The sequence below is a fragment of the Coregonus clupeaformis genome, chromosome 29 (genome assembly GCF_020615455.1).
Source record: "Coregonus clupeaformis isolate EN_2021a chromosome 29, ASM2061545v1, whole genome shotgun sequence".
In the NCBI taxonomy this organism is placed as follows: Eukaryota; Metazoa; Chordata; class Actinopteri; order Salmoniformes; family Salmonidae; genus Coregonus; species Coregonus clupeaformis.
This window is the reverse complement of record NC_059220.1, coordinates 25175102-25183284: the sequence shown is the minus strand read 5'-3', so window position 1 is coordinate 25183284 and position 8183 is coordinate 25175102.

Below are 8183 nucleotides of genomic sequence, written 5' to 3'. Positions count from 1 at the left end.
GAAGTAACTTACTTTCCACTGCTTTACATTTTACCAAATCACTTCAGTTACATAGATATTAGATACGTAGATATCAGTGGCGATTGGTGGTGTTTAAGATGAGGGTGGACAATTTTTTTTTTCATGAGCATGGCCTTATTTCTATTACAGCATATTGGATGACAGTCATTCATATTCCATTCACCCAGTTCAATGTAACAGCGATAGGTTTAGGCTACTACATGATAGTCACATTTTCCCTAGACCCATCATGAGTTTGCTACAACCTAGCCTTTGAATTAAAGTTTACAACATAGGTGCAAACAGGTCGAGAGAAAAATGAGACGACAGACAGTGACACATGGACAGATAGTGACACATTCAATACCGCCTTGCACACTCTTGCCTGTATCTAGCTGATCTAGGGTGTAATCATACATTTACATTACATTTACGTCATTTAGCAGACGCTCTTATCCAGAGCGACTTATAAATTGGTGCATTCACCTTTTTTTTGGGGGGGGGGGTGGGGTAAGGGGGGGTAGAAGGATTACTTTATCCTATCCCAGGTATTCCTTAAAGAGGTGGGGTTTCAAGTGTCTCCGGAAGGTGGTGAGTGACTCCGCTGTCCTGGCGTCGTGAGGGAGTTTGTTCCACCATTGGGGTGCCAGAGCAGCAAACAGTTTTGACTGGGCTGAGCGGGAACTGTGCTTCCGCTGAGGTATGGGGGCCAGCAGGCCAGAGGTGGATGAACGCAATGCCCTCGTTTGGGTGTAGGGTCGGATCAGAGCCTGAAGGTACGGAGGTGCCGTTCCCCTCACAGCTCCATAGGCAAGCACCATGGTCTTGTAGCAGATGCGAGCTTCAACTGGAAGCCAGTGGAGTGTGCGGAGGAGCGGGGTGACGTGAGAGAACTTGGGAAGGTTGAACACCAGACGGGCTGCAGCATTCTGGATGAGTTGTAGGAGTTTAATGGCACAGGCAGGGAGCCCAGCCAACAGCGAGTTGCAGTAATCCAGACGGGAGATGACAAGTGCCTGGATTAGGACCTGTGCCGCTTCCTGTGTAAGGCAGGGTCGTACTCTCCGAATGTTGTAGAGCATGAACCTACAGGATCGGGTCACCGCCTTGATGTTAGCGGAGAACGACAGGGTGTTGTCCAGGGTCACGCCAAGGCTCTTTGCACTCTGTGAGGAGGACACAACGATCAATCAATCAATCAATCAATCAATTTTATTTTATATAGCCCTTCTTACATCAGCTAATATCTCGAAGTGCTGTACAGAAACCCAGCCTAAAACCCCAAACAGCTAGTAATGCAGGTGTAGAAGCACGGTGGCTAGGAAAAACTCCCTAGAAAGGCAAAACCTAGGGAAGAAACCTAGAGAGGAACCAGGCTATGAGGGGTGGCCAGTCCTCTTCTGGCTGTGCCGGGTGGAGGTTATAACAGAACCATGCCAAGATGTTCAAAAATGTTCATTAGTGACAAGCATGGTCAAATAATAATCAGGAATAAATCTCAGTTGGCTTTTCATAGCCGATCATTAGAGTTTAAAACAGCAGGTCTGGGACAGGTAGGGGTTCCATAACCGCAGGCAGAACAGTTTAAACTGGAATAGCAGCAAGGCCAGGCGGACTGGGGACAGCAAGGAGTCACCACGGCCGGTAGTCCCGACGTATGGTCCTAGGGCTCAGGTCTCTCAGTTGGCTTTTCATAGCCGATCATTTAGAGTTGAAAACAGCAGGTCTGGGACAGGTAGGGGGTTTCGTAGCCGCAGGCAGAACAGTTGAAACTGGAATAGCAGCAAGGCCAGGCGGACTGGGGACAGCAAGGTGTCATCATGCCCGGTAGTCCTGACGTATGGTCCTAGGGCTCAGGTTCTCAGAGAGAAAGAGAGAACGAGAGAATTAGAGAGAGCATACTTAAATTCACACAGGACACTGGATAAGACAGGAGAAGTACTCCAGGTATAACCAACTAACAACGGAGTTGTCAACCGTGATGGCGAGATCATGGAACGGGCAGTCCTTCCCCGGGAGGAAGAGCAGCTCCGTCTTGCCGAGGTTCAGCTTGAGGTGGTGATCCGTCATCCACACTGATATGTCTGCCAGACATGCAGAGATGCGATTCGCCACCTGGTTATCAGAAGGGTGAAAGGAGAAGATTAGTTGTGTGTCGTCTGCGTAGCAATGATAGGAGAGGCCATGTGAGGATATGACAGAGCCAAGTGACTTGGTGTATAGCGAGAATAGGAGAGGACCTAGAACTGAGCCCTGGGGGACACCAGTGGTGAGAGCACGTGGTGCGGAGACAGATTCTCGCCACGCCACCTGGTAGGAGCGAACTGTCAGGTAGGACGCAATCCAAGAGTGAGCCGCGCCGGAGATGCCCAACTCGGAGAGGGTGGAGAGGAGGATCTGATGGTTCACAGTATCAAAGGCAGCAGATAGGTCTAGAAGGACGAGAGCAGAGGAGAGAGAGTTAGCTTTAGCAGTGCGGAGAGCCTCCGTGACACAGAGAAGAGCAGTCTCAGTTGAATGACCAGTCTTGAAACCTGACTGGTTTGGATCAAGAAGGTCATTCTGAGAGAGATAGCAAGAGAGTTGGCTAAAGACGCCACGCTCAAGAGTTTTGGAGAGAAAATAAAGAAGGGATACTGGTCTGTAGTTGTTGACATCGGAGGGATCGAGTGTAGGTTTTTTGAGAAGGGGTGCAACTCTTGCTCTCTTGAAGACAGAAGGGACATAGCCAATGGTCAAGGATGAGTTGATGAGCGAGGTGAGGTGAGGGAGAAGGTCTCCGGAAATGGTCTGGAGAAGAGAGGAGGGGATAGGGTCAAGCGGGCAGGTTGTTGGGTGGCCGGCCGTCACAAGTCGCAAGATTTCATCTGGAGAGAGAGGGGAGAAAGAAGTCAAAGCATAGGGTAGGGCAGTGTGAGCAGGACCAGCGGTGTCATTTGACTTAACAAACGAGGATCGGATGTCGTCAACCTTCTTTTCAAAATGGTTGACGAAGTCATCCACAGAGAGAGAGGGAGGGAGGGGGGGAGGGATTCAGCAGGGAGGAGAAGGTGGCAAAGAGCTTCCTAGGGTTAGAGGCAGATGCTTGGAATTTAGAGTGGTAGAAAGTGGCTTTAGCAGCAGAAACAGAGGAAGAAAATGTAGAGAGGAGGGAGTGAAAAGATGCCAGGTCCGCAGGGAGTCTAGTATTCCTCCATTTCCGCTCGGCTGCCCGGAGCCCTGTTCTGTGAGCTCGCAATGAGTCGTCAAGCCACGGAGCAGGAAGGGAGGACCGAGCCGGCCGGGAGGATAGGGGACATAGAGAGTCAAAGGATGCAGAAAGGGAGGAGAGGAGGGTTGAGGAGGCAGAATCAGGAGATTGGAGGGAGAAGGATTGAGCAGAGGGAAGAGATGATAGGATGGAAGAGGAGAGAGTAGCGGGAGAGAGAGAGCGAAGGTTGCTACAGCGCATTACCATCTGAGTAGGGGCAGAGTGAGTAGTGTTGGAGGAGAGCGAGAGAGAAAAGGATACAAAGTAGTGGTCGGAGACTTGGAGGGGAGTTGCAGTGAGATTAGTAGAAGAACAGCATCTAGTAAAGATGAGGTCAAGCGTATTGCCTGCCTTGTGAGTAGGGGGGGGATGGTGAGAGGGTGAGGTCAAAAGAGGAGAGGAGTGGAAAGAAGGAGGCAGAGAGAAATGAGTCAAAGGTAGACGTAGGGAGGTTAAAGTCACCCAGAACTGTGAGGGGTGAACCATCCTCAGGAAAGGAACTTGTCAAGCTCATTGATGAACTCTCCAAAGGGAACCTGGAGGGCGATAAATGATGTTAAGCTTGAATGGGCTAGTGACTGTGACAGCATGGAATTCAAATGAGGAGATAGACAGATGGGTCAGGGGAGAAAGAGCGAATGTCCACTTGGGAGAGATGAGGATTCCTGTGCCACCACCCCGCTGACCAGATGCTCTCAGGGTATGCGAGAACACATGGTCAGACGAGGAGAGAGCAGTAGGAGTAGCAGTGTTTTCAGTGGTAATCCATGTTTCCGTCAGCGCCAAGAAGTCGAGGGACTGGAGGGTAGCATAGGCTGAGATGAACTCTGCCTTGTTGGCCGCAGAACGGCAGTTCCAGAGGCTGCCGGAGACCTGGAACTCCACGTGGGTCGTGCGTGCAGGGACTACCAGGTTAGAGTGGCAGCAGCCACGCGGTGTGAGGCGTTTGTATAGCCTGTGCGGAGAGGAGAGGATAGAACAGGGATAGACAGATGCATAGTTGACAGGCTACAGAAAATGGCTACAATAATGCAAAGGAGATCGGAATGAAATAAACTATCCACAGTTGCTAATAGTTACCAGTAGCTACCCGCTAGCTAGTCCAGGTAGTGGGTTAGCTAGCCTCGTGCTTCACCGGGATCAGTCGAATACAATACTTACCTACAATAATTACATACAATAACCTACGATAACTACAATAACCTACGATAACTACCTACAATATCTAACTACAATCTAAATACATGGTTTAAGCTTTACTCGACACCATATAAGCCATATAAGCCAAGCTTACCTCCCGCCAACAGTTGCCAACGAGCGTTTCTATTGGACAAATTCAGGTATGTTTATCCCCGTTTTGTTCCTTTTGTTTCCATTTAAGAAATGTTTTTCAACAGAATCGGCTGAATTAATACACCCCTGATCACGCATAAACACAGTTCACTTTCATATCAGCCACATTGTATTCATTCTCGCATCTATGCACTCTCCTCCTCTCACTTGTGGCTTTCAATGCGCAACACATCTCATTCTCTCTCTTTTGCTTCTCATTCATTTTGGAAGAAATTATTGTCTTTCTCTCTTTGCGTCAACTACTCACCTACTACTGTTTCTGGATTCTTAGCCAGATACGATCAGAGGTAAATTGCATTTTAATTACCTTCTGCCTTTGTATTATTTTATATTTCTGGAGTAAGATAAGTATTTCTCAGATATAATTCTGCTTTTAGGGAGAGTGCAAATCAAATGGCTAGGTAGCTAACTAGCTTTGACTAACCCTGAATCTGACAGACAAAGTTTAATCTCCTATTTTTAGCTCCACATATGATCTCTGCTTGTTGGCTAACTAGTCACCTTGTCATTGGCTTAAAGAGTGAACAGATTAATCAGATATGTGTGGCAATAGCTAACTAGCTATCACGTTAGGTTGCCACTAGATAAGCTGGTTAAGCTAGCTAGCTAGCTGCAGTGTCAACCATGTAGCTACTGTTAGCTAACATTAGCTAGATGATCAACTGGTCAGTCCAGTGCAGCATCCTTCCACTCCAGCATCCTCTCACTCTCTCTCTCTCTGTGTGTGTGTGTGTGTGTGTGTGTGTGTGTGTAAATGTCATTCTGTTTTTATGACAAGGCCTATAAGCACATGTCATACAGTGTATCATCTCAGTAAGCTTTTTGTGCCATGTACTAAAAATAAAAATGATGTGTGTGTGTGTGTGTCTTTTTTAAAATTAACAGCTTGTAGCGACACAACGGAGGGGGAGGAGAATGGGCCAGACAAAAAAAGAAAATACCCTTCAAAGTGGAAAGGAGAGGTTCGGAAGAGAAGGCGGATGGAGGGTAAATCCTACCTTAGTAGGAAAAAGATGATTGAGTTGACTATGGAAATGTACAGTGGGGAAAAAAAGTATTTAGTCAGCCACCAATTGTGCAAGTTCTTCCACTTAAAAAGATGAGAGAGGCCTGAAATTTTCATCATAGGTACACGTCAACTATGACAGACAAATTGAGAAAAAATAATCCAGAAAATCACATTGTAGGATTTTTAATGAATTTATTTGCAAATTATGGTGGAAAATAAGTATTTGGTCACCTACAAACAAGCAAGATTACTGGCTCTCACAGACCTGTAACTTCTTCTTTAAGAGGCTCCTCTGTCCTCCACTCGTTACCTGTATTAATGGCACCTGTTTGAACTTGTTATCAGTATAAAAGACACCTGTCCACAACCTCAAACAGTCACACTCCAAACTCCACTATGGCCAAGACCAGAAACAAAATTGTAGACCTGCACCAGGCTGGGAAGACTGAATCTGCAATAGGTAAGCAGCTTGGTTTGAAGAAATCAACTATGGGAACAATTATTAGGAAATGGAAGACATACAAGACCACTGATAATCTCCCTCGATCTGGGGCTCCACGCAAGATCTCACCCCGTGGGGTCAAAATGATCACAAGAACGGTGAGCAAAAATCCCAGAACCACACGGGGGGACCTAGTGAATGACCTGCAGAGAGCTGGGACCAAAGTAACAAAGCCTACCATCAGTAACACACTACGCCGCCAGGGACTCAAATCCTGCAGTGCCAGACGTGTCCCCCTGCTTAAGCCAGTACATGTCCAGGCTCGTCTGAAGTTTGCTAGAGTGCATTTGGATGATCCAGAAGAGGATTGGGAGAATGTCATATGGTCAGATGAAACCAAAATATAACTTTTTGGTAAAAACTCAACTCGTCGTGTTAGGACAAAGAATGCTGAGTTGCATCCAAAGAACACCATACCTACTGTGAAGCATGGGGGTGGAAACATCATGCTTTGGGGCTGTTTTTCTGCAAAGGGACCAGGACGACTGATCCGTGTAAAGGAAAGAATGAATGGGGCCATGTATCGTGAGATTTTGAGTGAAAACCTCCTTCCATCAGCAAGGGCATTGAAGATTAAACGTGGCTGGGTCTTTCAGCATGACAATGATCCCAAACACACCGCCCGGGCAACGGAGGAGTGGCTTCGTAAGAAGCATTTCATGGTCCTGGAGTGGCCTAGCCAGTCTCCAGATCTCAACCCCATAGAAAATCTTTGGAGGGAGTTGAAAGTCCGTGTTGCCCAGCGACAGCCCCAAAACATCACTGCTCTAGAGGAGATCTGCATGGAGGAATGGGCCAAAATACCAGCAACAGTGTGTGAAAACCTTGTGAAGACTTACAGAAAACGTTTGACCTGTGTCATTGCCAACAAAGGGTATTGTAACGATCCCGGCAGTCTGAGTCGGGTCCTGTCTGTGGACTAGTTTTTCGGCTCGTGATCTCCAGTTTCCCGAGGGTTCTGGAACGCTCCGGGGAGCTCTCTTGATTTCCGCACCTGCATCCCATCAGCAATCTGCACACCTGGTCCTGATCATCACCCTTCTTAGGCTCTGGCCTAACATCCATTCCCTGCCGGATCGTTAGCCATGAACAGTAGGTTTACCAGAGTATCAGTCTTAGAGCTTCTAGCGTTAGTTTTGTTGTTTTTGCACCTTGTTGGTTTGTTGTTTACTTACCTCCGTTTTGTTCCATCTGCAGTCACTCGTCCGGAACCTTCATCCAACCTCTGCCTGGTGGTCGGCGGCTGCCGAGCCATGATGGGATCAACCACTGCACCCCCAACAACTAATCAACGCCGCCCGCTCTGTTCCCTGGATTATTCAGCATCACTCTTGAATTTGTAAATAAACACTCACCTTCGTTTCAACTTACCTTGTCCTGGTCTGCTTCTGGGTTCTGGCTTTGTAACTCGTGACAGGTATATAACAAAGTATTGAGAAACTTTTGTTATTGACCAAATACTTATTTTCCACCATAATTTGCAAATAAATTCAATAAAAATCCTACAATGTGATTTTCTGGATTTTTTTTCCTCATTTTGTCTGTCATAGTTGACGTGTACCTATGATGAAAATTACAGGTCTCTCTCATCTTTTTAAGTGGGAGAACTTGCACAATTGGTGGCTGACTAAATACTTTTTTTCCCCACTGTATATCATGCGCCGAATACATGAAATGCTTAATTACAAGCCCTTAACCAACAATGCAGTTTTAAGAAAATAAGAGTTAAGAAAATATTTACTAAATAAACTAAAGTAAAAAAAAGGAACACAATAAAATAACAATAACGAGGCTGTATACAGGGGGTACCGGTACCAAGTCAATGTGAGGGGGTACAGGTTAGTCGAGGTAATTGAGGTAATATGTATATGTTCTGTAGGTAGGTAGGGATAAAGTGACTATGCCTAGATAATAAACAGCAAGTAGTAGCAGATATCTGCACTGTTTGATGATTTATTACTTACATGATTCTTATCTGAATACCTACCTTGACGTTATATTTCATGCTGAAATGTGTCTGATTTGCACACTTACCTGATCCTCCTGATATTTCATTCTCGTGTAAAATT